This window comes from Oreochromis niloticus, linkage group LG22 (genome assembly GCF_001858045.2).
Source record: "Oreochromis niloticus isolate F11D_XX linkage group LG22, O_niloticus_UMD_NMBU, whole genome shotgun sequence".
NCBI classification, from domain to species: domain Eukaryota; kingdom Metazoa; phylum Chordata; class Actinopteri; order Cichliformes; family Cichlidae; genus Oreochromis; species Oreochromis niloticus.
The window spans coordinates 19,387,326-19,399,841 of NC_031985.2; the positions used below are offsets into that span (position 1 = coordinate 19,387,326).

General features: G+C 38.1%; 1 protein-coding gene across 1 annotated transcript in view; it reads left to right on the forward strand.

Annotated features, from left to right (window-relative positions):
• Positions 1-12,516, forward strand: part of LOC100691448 (teashirt homolog 1) — a 171,802-nt gene that overhangs the window by 2,096 nt on the left and 157,190 nt on the right. The gene's annotated exons all lie outside the window — the stretch shown is intronic.

A 12,516-nucleotide genomic window follows, 5' to 3' on the forward strand; every position in this document is an offset into this window, starting at 1 on the left:
TTAGCTAAATTTTTCAAAATGCCAGTGTAGATGTGGACAAAACCTTAGCTGGGCAACTCCATCTGTTGATAGTTAAATAAATTACTGTTGGTCAGATGAGTAATCATGTGTATTGATAATAATCTGTAATGTCTGTCAGCTGCCAAAGAGCTCTACTTCAACTGAAGATGGGAACGATGCCTCTACAGCTCTGAAACTGCAACCACCAGCTTTTCGTTTGGTTAAATGTTGCTCTGAGGGGAAACTAGTTGTGAAGCAAATGTAACTAAAATAACTAAATGGCTCGCAGTCTCTGGTCTAATTCGTCCCAAAGGTGTTCTTTTGGGTTGAGGTCAGGACTCTGTGCAGGCCAGTTAAGTTCTTCCACACCAAACTCACTCATCCAGGTCTTTATGGACCTTGCTTTATGCACTGGTGTGCAGTCATGTTGCATCTCAGTGGGACCATCCCCAACTGCACAAAGTTGGGAGCATGAAATTAGTTCAAAATGTCTTGGTATGCTGAAGCTTTAAGAGTTCCTTTTACTGGACAAGTACTGTTGGTAACTCCTGGCAGCCATCAAACCCAGACTAGTTTATAGGATGTCAGATGGAGAAGCATGATTTGTCACTCCAAAGAACATGAGTCAGCTGCTCGGCCATGGAAATGCATTTCATGAAGCTCTCTGTCATTCCCAATCACTTCCACTTTGTAATACCACTAACAGTTGATTGTGGAATATTTAGTATCGAGGAAATGTGACGACTGGTCACGACTGGACTTTGCACAGGTTGTATCCTATCATGCATCATACCATGCTGGAATTCACTGAGCTGCTGAGAGAGACCCATTCTTTCATAATAGGTCATTTGGAATTTAACGGTTTAATTTTTACGTTTAAGTTCTGCTTCGTCTACAGGCAAACTATGGGTCTGAAAAATAGGGTCTACACATCAGTAACAAACTACATTTTTACTAGTGGCCACTTGATGCTGCCTGTAAAAGTGAGTAAATCCCATGAGCTCCAACTTTATGGCATTAAAAAAGCATGTTTACAGCCTGGTGTAACAGATGGCTTTTCCTGCGAAAGATAGGTTCTCACTTCTCATAAACTCCACTTGCGTTATGGTTTTATGGTTCATCCACCTCGATACCTGATTTAAGAGTGTGGTTGCTTTGATTGGCAGACACTGAAGCCACTGGTGCTTGGTAGATCTGAAACAAAATCAAATGAGGAATCCAGGAAGGTGGGGCCTACTGTGGTTGAAAGTATACTTTCAGATACAGAAAAATAAAAACAAAACGTAAAAAATAAAATATACATAGACCCTTTTATGTTCTGTTTTGTATGTTTCTCTGGTTTCTCTCATTCGTATGTTGGTCAGTGCAAACATTGAAGACCGAAATCATAAAATAATTCATCTGAACAGGTTTCATGTGTTGTGCTGCATGCTGTAAACTGGTGAATACTCAATGTTAGCAGAGACGCTTGATTGTATTGCTGACAGTTTTATACCAGATATGTGTAGGGTACCATTTGCTTCTTATTTTATTTACCTAATGCATCCACTAGATGGTGCCAGGTGAGCTCTGTAACTTTGTTTTGAACAGTTCTCTGTGTCTGTGTTTCCTACATCATACCTTACTTCAGCTGATCAGAGACAATGATGCGAAAAGAAGTTAAACTAACTTGAGACAACATCAGCAGGAAACCAATTTTTTATTCAGAAAGCATGGCCTAGATTTTAGACGTGATTTTTTTTTTAGTTTCCTGAAACCCTTTGATGTAAAAGTTGTTCCAAAGCCTGGATGCAGATCAGAACTCTTCACGTCTGTTAATCAAGTTGCAGCAATCTGGAATTTGTTCAGCTATCTGTGCTCCAAATCTGAGCAAAAGGAAAAAAAATATTTGAAGAACAAAGTAAAAAATAAAGTATGTTTGATGTGTGCAGTTGCCCTTGATTTTCTTCAGCTTCGCTGGGCTGTCGGTAGATGGAGCCAGGTGACCTGTGAAAGTGCCTTCTGCAAAGACTGCCAGCCTTTACAATGTGCTGCCAATACGTCGTCTGTTTATATATTTATAAACTCCAGGAGTATGCCGTTAGGCAGTCAGTGCTCTCATGGTATATTAAAAGCACACTTTACACATAATTACACAGAATTAGATGGAAAAATCAAGAGTGATGTTTATCAGTCAAACTGTGGTTTGCTATATCTTAACAAAAATACACAATTTTTCTTCAGGCGTTACAGCATTTATATGTAAATATCCCTCCAGTCACAAATCTATCTATTTTATTTTATTTTTTATTTATGCCCATTTTCTCTACATCCCTGCTAAGCTGGCTGCTTTCAGCCAGTAATTGTGATTGCATTTACCATGAAACAGCAGCAGATGGCGCCATCTTACCTCTAAATGCCTCCACAGTCGTATCTGTGGAACAGCTCTGTGTTGGCAGCAATCAGCTGCAGAATAGTGGCACTGATGAATCAACCAAAAAACGTGTGGATGTTGTATTATTTCATAATAACATAAACCTGTGCCTCATTATGACAAACTTAGTGACAGGTGTCACGAAACGAACAAAAAATATGAATGTGTGACTTGTTTGCTGTGAGCTACTAGAATACAAAGGGTGAACACTGAAGTAAAAGGCTCAGCTCGGTTAAAATGCATGCTCTTACATAGAAGGCTAAGGGAATGGGGATGCTTTAAATATGACTGCTGAAGTGTTTCTCGAGGTTTATCACCTTTAAACAGTAATACTGCCCAGTACTGCAAAATATGATGTCATGGTTTGATGTGTGCATTTGCACTGGGTTTTATAGGCTGTGTGTCATCAGTGGATGGAGCTTTGTGACCTTTGGTACTTAATTCTTGTACCTAAGTCAAAAGCATAAAACATATCAGATATGCTGCTTAACTTTACAGATGGACTAATTGTGAGCAGTTCAAACAATTGTCATATATTTCTTCCTGACACAGATTGCATAAAAGAAATTCCCCCAAAAACTGTCTTTCGCCCTCTTGAAATTCAGTAGCACTTTCCTTTAACACCTTCCTTTTTTTAATACTTTTTAATTATGCCCTCTCTGGAAAAGACGCTGTGTATTACTCTAAGTGGGACAAGCCGAGGCTGCAGGGTCCAGGGGAAAGGATAATAATGCAGTGAAGCTCCTCGACAAGTCCTTTGGTGTATGAAGCCCTTGTGTACCCATGTGAGTAGAGAGCAGAGAGTGTTGAGAGGGTAATTGCAACAAAGTCAAAGACAGAGATCAGAATTTGTCCCTACTGATCCATTAATGAAAGGAAAAGGTTGTTTGGGACCAGGTGCAGATGCAGTTATCTACGTTTAGCATGTTTGATTTTACCCTTTTAATTTATATTATTTTTCCTTTTGTTTTCAGCCATCCTGCAGCTTCGCTGTTGGTCATAAGGTAATTCAGTTTGGTGGTGAAGCGTCATAAAGGGTTAACGGAAGCATTAAGAAGATATTATTTAAAAAAAAATAGAAACTGAGCAATTTATAGTACTTTTTATAAACAATTCTGAACCTTTGAAAATCACAATTCTTAATCATAATTAAACAAAAATCAGCTTTCATTCTTTTGTCAATCCTCTGCTTTTTATTTTTATTACACTCCCATTTGAAACTGCACTTTCTTCTGATCTCCGGGCTTCCTGCAGTCTTCTGACGCAGAGCTTTCCCTGATTTTCTCCAGCTTTCTGTCTTCGACTCCTCTCAAATCAATCTGGGATTAAGCTTGATTACACGGATACCCCTCTGGGACGCTTTATTTCAATGAATTAGTCGAGTGAATGAACAGAACTGCAACAGAACGGTATTTTGTACCAGCCACATAAATTATGCATAGGCGGCAGATATCAGCTAGCCTTGATCATCTTTTTTTATGGTTTGAATTCATAGTGAGCGAAATTGTTAATTGCCAGCCTTGTCACATATAATCTGGAGTGTGTTTGATATACAGTCGGGATGCGGTCCATATATGTTGCTTATTTATTCATGTAGTGATGGAGGTAGTGTGAGTAGGAGACCTAGATGAAATGTTTGTATGCTGCTTTAAGTTTTACAGTCTGTGATTATTGCCAGAATTATTGTAAACAAACATGAAACGTGCTTTATTTGTATATTTTGCATCTATCTGTTCTGTTAAACTACACGAGTTTCATGTAAATGCTCTAATTGAAGCTGACCACAGTGATAATGTTCATTATTGTGAACGAGCCTTAATTACTCCTACTTTAACAGGTAAAGATGGAACAAAAGAAATTCCACATTTTTTGCAATTATTAGAAATTATTTCACATAGATAAACTTCTACACTCTCCCCTGTTATTATTGAATGCATATGAATGTTAAAATAAGAGTTCAGTGAGTCAGAAGCATAATTTTCCATGCAGCGGTTCTTATTGTGTCTTTCCCCAAAATGGATTAGGAACAGCTAGAGAATGGGATATGGGTCCGACACTCACCTGTGTTTTTGTGGCAGCACCATCAGTCAAGTCAGATCTCTGGAAATCTGTAGCTGTTGTGAATAAATCTTTAAGGCTTTAAATCCTGATGCTAATATCCTAAAGATATTAGAAATTTAAGTTATTAACCAAACTCTATACATTCTACATGGTTGGATGGTTGTTTTTCGAACGTACGCTCGGTCATAGCCGTTTCCTTTTCACAAGCACAAGTAAAGATATGTGTTCACCCTACACTGGCTGTATTTACCAATTGATTAGCATGACATGCTCAGCCATGTCCTACATCGAGAGGCTGCAATGTTAGATTAAATGCCGGCTAGATCCTCATCAGGGAAAAAAATCAATGGTTGTTGTTAAGGGCGAGTAGCGTCCGACGGGAAGGGTGGGGGATGGAGGATAGTAGAGTCACTTTACATGGTGTGTCCTGGGCTGTTTACACTGTGGCGCCTGCGTGTATTGACCTGGATAGGAAGCCTGGGCAAGGATTAGAAGGAGAATTTGTCACTGTGCTTCTCTGGCTTGGGCTTTCTTAGTAGTAATCGCCTCTCGACGGAGCCAAGACTCTCCTCTGTTTGCACAAATTTCCACACAAGTCATCTACTTCTTGTTTTATATTTATTTAGATTTAGGTTTCGCATTATGTTAATGTTTTCCAGCCAGCCATGCAGTCAAAATAAACTGCAAAGGATGATATATTTGCCAAGATGTGTTTGTTTGTGTGTGCACTGTAGTTCAACATGACAAAAAATGAGGAAGTTTTAGAAAAGGCCTTTAGAGAAAAAAGAAGTAAAGGGAATAAGTCTGCGTCATATTATTCAAGATTTGGACATCATGTTACAGACAGATCTTGCAAAATCAAACACAATGAACTCTGATCTGTATGTGGGATAGATGTCTATGAATTAAACACTAAATCTGAAGAATAGATGTGCAAATAAGGACTGAGCTCTCACCTCTGTTAGACAGAGACTGAGTGGCTCATAACCAAGGTCCAGCACGCCACACTCGAAGCACTGCACACAAGACAACACAGCTAATGATGCCTTTTCCCACCGAGTCCACAAAGTATTTGTAGATTGGTTAAACAAACTCTCATATCTTTAAAAGGATAGAGACGACAATGACAAAAGCTGCATCGTTTCTGTTGAATCTGACTTAAACCTCACATAAAGAATTGTTCTCTGCGGCACCCTGGCATAGACTTTATGCAGCAAGCTAAGGAATGCAGTCGACTGAAGTTGGAACGCACCCTTTGTTTTACCTCCTTAAAGAGAAGCTGAACTGCTTACCCAGTCTGCCAGTCCATAGCCAGTGTCTCTGATCTCCATGCTGTTTCACAGAGGTATGCTCAAGACAGCTAGGCAACATCTCCTTGCCTCAGAAAAGTTCAGCTATCTCACTTCACCTCAACTGAAGAGGTTGGCGAATTGTCCCACTGTCACAAGTTTCCTTCTTTCTTCTATGGACCATATCTCAGGAAATCCTAGGAGTATTCCTGAAGTATACCATAGTTCAACTATGCATCCCCAAAAGCAAAAACCTCATTTTCTTTTGCCATTTTTTTCATGATATGGCCTATAAAAAAAGATATAGACCCTACAATAATACAGAGAAAACCCCAACAATCAGGTGACCCCCTATGAACAAGCACTTGGCAACAGTGGGAAGGAAGAACTCCCATTTCACAGGAAGAAACCTCCAGCAGGACCAGGCTTAGGGAAGGGTGGCCATCTCCCTCGACCGGTTGGGGGTGAGGGGAGGGTGGCAAGACAAAAGACACACTGTGGAACAGAACCAGAGATGAATTATAACTCCTGACTAAATGCAGAGAGGTGTAGTCTGTAGTTTGTGAAAGTTTAAGAGTTTGGTAGGTCTCGCTCTTAACAGTCTAGCATCAACGCACAATGTTTAGGACCAATCAAAATAATGCCTCTGTCTAAAATAAAGCAGAGCTGACTGAAGAGGGAAATGTTTTTGTTATGCATAGTCAAAAATTTCAAAAATATGTTAAAAAAATTTTTCTTAAAATATGTATTTTCATGGACTGTAATACAAACTAATGACATATTTAACAGCTCAGCTATGCTCCCCAAAGCAAAAAGCTCCCTTCCTTTAGATGTGACAACCAAAAATGCAGATCAACGTTTAAAAAAAAAAAAAAAAAGAAGCATGGACTGTCAACTACAAACTACACCAAAAAAGTCAAAGACCCTTACTGTGGGTAGCGCTTTAAGAAAAATAAACAAAAATGATATCCAGTATGTTCTGTAAAAGTAAATCTAGAATATCACAAGTATGCTGCAGCTATCCACAGTTCTTTGAGTGGTGCTTGATGGTGATTTCTTTAATTTATTTTTTTCTCATTGCTTCTATATAATCTTTTATTTTTCTTTCTTTAATTTTTTGCTTTCTTTTGAGTAGAAATGGGATTAACTTGTTTGCAGTAGATGTTCATGAAAGTGTTTCCATGACCACATGAAGAAGAGTACATACCAATTCTTAGCCTGTTAGAAGCTGATCTGATCACCTGTGAGGTGCTTTTGGTTTCCCGCATTAATGGCTCCAATGCAGGTAAATGCCTTTTGAGCCCTGCCAGACCACAGTGACACCGTTGGCCTGGCATGTGTGAAGACAGACTCTGCCAGCTACAGTGTTTTGAAGAAATAAGTCATGTGCAGTAACTGTACCGTACTGGTCCTGCCTGTCATAATATTGTGTCATTTCAGCCAGTAGACTCTGCTAGCTTGGAAGCACTAATTAGGTGCTAGCAAAATAAACAGAAAAAAAATCAACATTGTTTTGTAGACAATGCTTTACTGTACAGGATTGCAGCTAACCATTGTCTTTATTATCATCGTTATAATATTTTTTTTATAAATTTCTCATAATGAAAGAGTGATGCCTTCAAATATGCAGTTTAGTCTAAGAACCACCTGAAACATTACTTTCTATTCTATGTTTCATGCAAAAGCTTCGAATGCTCTGCCAACATCTGACATTTTTGTTTAAAAATGAATGTGTGCTTATATACGTGCCAATTACTTGTTGTTAAACTAATAAGTAATAAGTAAGTAATAAGTAAGTAGTGCCCGTTTTACAATTACTATGATCAGAGCTGTTCAGGAAGTTGGAGAAGATATTTTAGAATGACAGCATTAACTTTAAAAAATAAAATAAAAACTGCAGTTTTCAGACAGAAATGTTTAGAGAATGAATCTTCCTGCTATTGCAGTCTGGGAAAAACAAAGATGAACGTACGCTTGATGCAGGACCGCAGTTTGCTGTTCATGCTCGAAACATTGCTGTTTAACTGATTTAGGCAGAAAGTAAGCTTTTGAAAATAATACGGTTTTAGCTTTGTTTACTCCACTGATGGCAGCGCAATAAAAGATGTCTGAGATCAGCTCTAGCAGATTTTCTGAGGTGTCCTGTAAAAAACAAAAGTATAGCTTGTTTCAGTTCAAAGTCATAATAATTTTTAAAAATCGTTTGGTCCTTGGCAGGTTCTACAGTTTTTAAATGTAACCTCAGATGATCAATAACACATGACGTTTTACACTGTGTAATGATTTATTTAAGCCAAAATCGCATACAAGCTGTAAAAAACCAAAGCCTCAGTATTCAGTAGCTTGTAGAACTACTTTTAGCACCAATAACTTGAAGTAATCATGTATTCTTAACCACATTGCTTCACTACATTGAGGTTTGTGGGCATTAGTTTATGCCCAGTTTTCTTAAAGCCAGATCACAGCATTTCTGTTAGGTTGAGGTCTGAACTTTGGCTGGAAGTCATAACACCTTGATTCTTACTTTTTCAGCCATTCTGTTGCAGATTTGCTGCTGTGCTTTGGTTCCCGTGCATGAAATAATCTAAGTAAAGCTTCACCTGTTAGACAGATAGCCTCACATTTTACTGTACTAGAATACTGTGGTATACAGACGAGTTCATGGTTGATTCAATGCTAGGTGGAAAGATCCTGTGACTACAAAACAACCCCAAATCATCTCCCCTTCACCACCGTGCTTGAGAGTGCTAATTTGCTATTTAATTGTTGCTAAATCTGGCACTCTGCATTATGTCAAAACATCTTCAGTTTGGTCTCATCTGTCCGATGCTCAAGTATTGCTAGGCTAGCTAGACTGCAATGTCCTTCAGATGCAACTTTGAAATCCTGAGCCATGCTGCCATGTTCTTTTTAGAAGGAAGGCACCTTCTTCTGGCAGCCCTTCCAAATAAGCTTTACTTGTTCAGTCTTTTCTTAATTGTGCTCTCATGTACATTGAGTACAATAACCGATGCCTGTAGAACCTGAGATGTAGCTCTTGGGTTATTTTGCACGGTCTGACCTTCAGGTGAATTTGCTGAAATGTCCACTCCTGAGAAGATTGGCAGCTGTCCTGTTCTCACTAGTCATTAATCTTTCTCACGATAGAATGATGGACTTCAAATTGTTTGGAAACTGTCTCATAACTCTTCCCACACTGATGAGCAGCAGAAATTGCTTTTCTAACATAATTGCTGATGTCCGTCCTCCTTGGCATTGTGTTGAAACACACCTGAACGCACCAGAGCAGCAAACGACTAAAACTGCAGCTCTTATAGAGGTGCTCACACTTGTCGAAGATCAGTTAATCAAATTATAAGGTCGTATTTAGGTTTCCACAGGAGTTCTTCTGCACTGTGATTAAGTTTTTATTAAATAGATATTGACACAGTACAGTATCTTACCTGTTGTTATTCATCATTCACAGGTTCTAGTTACCAAATTTCAAGATATGGTGAAGAGTAGAAATTTTTATTATGTACTTATATTTAAATTTCATTTAGATTTTTTTTCTTGCCTTGACTGTGTTTGGACATCAGGTGATGCACCAATGTTTTATCTTCTGTGAAAATATGTATCTTCTTATTGGCTGTCAAAACAAAAGTTTGAATGCACCTCAATCTTAATCTGAAGTCAGTGGTTTAAAATTATTTTCTTCTTCTTCTTCTTCTTCTTCTTCTCATTATTATTATTATTATTGTTATTATTATTATTATTGTTAAGGAATCATAGATCATAAATCCAAAAAGATACTAAAAACATTTTTAGCTGTGCTTCTGGAAAAGAAAGTCAACAAAAAGTTTTCACCTTAACTTAAATTGACATTTATTCCAAACTGCATGTGTGAGTTTTAAAACCCCGTGAGTTGTATACTTTTTTTTTTATTGGTTAGATTTCTCAATTATTGATGTATTGCGGCGAATTTCTTTGTTTTTTTTAAAAAATTTTCTAATTCACAAATAATAGAAAATGACATGGGTGAATGCAGCAGTAACATTTCACCACACTGTTAGGTTTCTAGGGATTTTTTTGTTACCAAAAACTTGACTTACATTAATTATTTACCAACTCCCTTTACTATAACTAGAATGATTTTATCCCATTTCATTGTTTTAGTCACTGCTGACAAAACAGTGGAAATATTGACTCCTTCCCACTGTGTATTTTGCTCTCTCTTAGCTCTACACACCTCACACTCTCTCGACTGCGTGACTCTCAGCTACTCAAGGACAAAGAGGGAATGACTTCACTGTTTTGCTGGTGTATGTCTTGTGTTTCTGGGGCAACAAGGAGATTATTACTGCAGAACGAGCTGTGGGTGCTGCTGGTGGTGCCAGACAATTATGCATAAACAAACGAATCTTCAGAAAAGGTGTGCTGCCAAGGCTCTGTGGCCATGTTAGAAGTGAACCAACAGGAAGAAAAAAAAATGGAGATTTTCATATCGGTTACTGACTGAGAGCAGTTTCATATTATCGCATCATACATCCAAACGAATGAATTGGTTGCCTTTTGTATATTTTCATTTACAAAGCTTTGTACATGGTCACATGCTTGTTTTTTTTTGTTTTTTTAAGCCAACATGGCCTTATTCATTGACATGTATTTTCTATATAATAGTAAAACAATATTAATGACTGACAAAAATCAACACATGACGTAAAAGTTAAAACTTTTTAAGGGTTACCTTTTTTTTAAATTTACTGTTCTCAGTATAATATCAGTTAATTGGTTGTAACATATGTAGATATAAAATTTGTTTAAAAAAAAAATCAGTGCGCTCTACTCCGGAACAAAGGGTAGCAGATGAGAAAATATGAGTCAATATGATGAGAGCTCTTCAGGGTTGACATTATGGGCAAAAAAAATAAATATTTAATTAAATAAATTCTTCAAATTTCTCTGGCAATTATGGTCATGCATGCTGTAAGGAGCATTTCAACCTGACAGTGAGCTGATGATGCTGCTGAGCTGCTGTGAAGTGCTTGTTAACAAGTGATTTATGAGTCTGGCTTATTACTGTGAGATTTCATTGATTTGTGGAAAGTTCCTACCCCCCACTTATTGTATGATTTGCACAGAAGAAGTCCAAAGGTTGGTCAGAACTGATTTACTTAATGTTTAATGAGATTTGGTATAAATCTTGCAGTCACATGCGCATATATAGACATGCTATATGGTCTAAGGGTTGGGATTATGTAGGGGTGCATCCACAAGAGCAGGAAGTGAAGACTTGTGAAACCTTAAAATCATCGCTTCCGTCGAGGTAGCCTGCAGTTTGTACCCTCCAGTTTCCCCTCACTGACTTCCTGCATTCTTTGTCCTAAAACAAACCCCTTCATCGTAGCATCCAGATAAAGCAAAAGGATAGCTGGAGAAGGACCTGCTGGGGTGTGGGATTGCTTATAGGGAAGCACCCGAGCGCTCGTCTGCTGGATTTGTTTGACTCGGGTAATTGAAAGTGTTTTAAACTATTATAGCAACTGGAGGGCTTGTTTAACTGTCGAGCTGCCAGTCAAGCGGGTGGGCCAAAAGCCCGAGCCCGTCAAGGCCTGTCAGTCAATGGAAACGAGAAGTGTCGGCTTAATGGATTTCTCCACACTGCTCTGTCTGCACGCCCAGCAGAGCTAGGAGAGAGGGAGGGGGGGGGAAAAATCAATGCATTGTCATGTGTGAGTGTTTGAGGCATCAAACGACCAGGTGGATTGGAACTGTATTTGCCTTACGTCGATGTTGAGATGCAATACAGGGAGTGGGCAGGAGGTGTTGGTAAGAGTGTGTGTAAATGCAGTGCCTCTATCACATACACCAGCCTCTCCGGCTGTCTGTGTGTGTGTGTGTGTGTGTGTGTTGCAGCTTCCTAAGAGGACCAGGCTTTCTGAGATAGACAGACGTTCTCTTCTTGTCTCCAGAGGCTTTTGCTGTGATTTGAGGTGTAAGAGGGGTCATATCACCCTCCAAACAAGTTTGCTTTTCATTTTATAGTCTCTCCACAGGTGAAGAAATGCTCTTTTGTCTCAGTTTTTGTTGCCTGTTTTTCTTTTGTATTGTGTGAGTATATATAATTTTAAGTCTCCAGTATATGAGAGATTATATAGATGATATATAACAAAATTGTGGTTGAGTTAAAAACCACATGGACACAAACTTTTGGGGCAAAATTGACAATATTGTTGCGCTTTGTGTAATCATCAAGGAAATAGTTAAATGTTAAGGTGGGCAGGCCTATATAAATGTGTTTAATGTATGTATGTTGGTAAGATATAATGCTAGTGTTTTGTTTTCCTTTGTTTTAATTTTTAATCAAAAGAATAAAAATGTATTATTCTTATGAAAATGAAAATGTTCATTATTAAATATATTATGTAATAATATTTAATAATAAAGAGATAGATAGATAGATAGATAGGTGGATATAATTTTTTTTCTCTAGAGAAAAAAATTATGTAGCGATGTATGATGTCACTAAATATTGGTACTTTAAAGTATTAATAGAGGCCATTTCTGCCTGACACTACACTGAATGATTTTACTCATTAGCAGTGACATCAGGCATAAAGATCTCATATTTAACGACTCCATATTAGGAGAATATTACTCGTGTAATTCCCCAAACTTGCAGTCTAATCTAAACCGGTGTGTGAATGGGTGAAAAAGGATGACCTAGTGGACATCTTTCCTCTTCTGCAAAGCACTGACATGACTAAAGTTTTG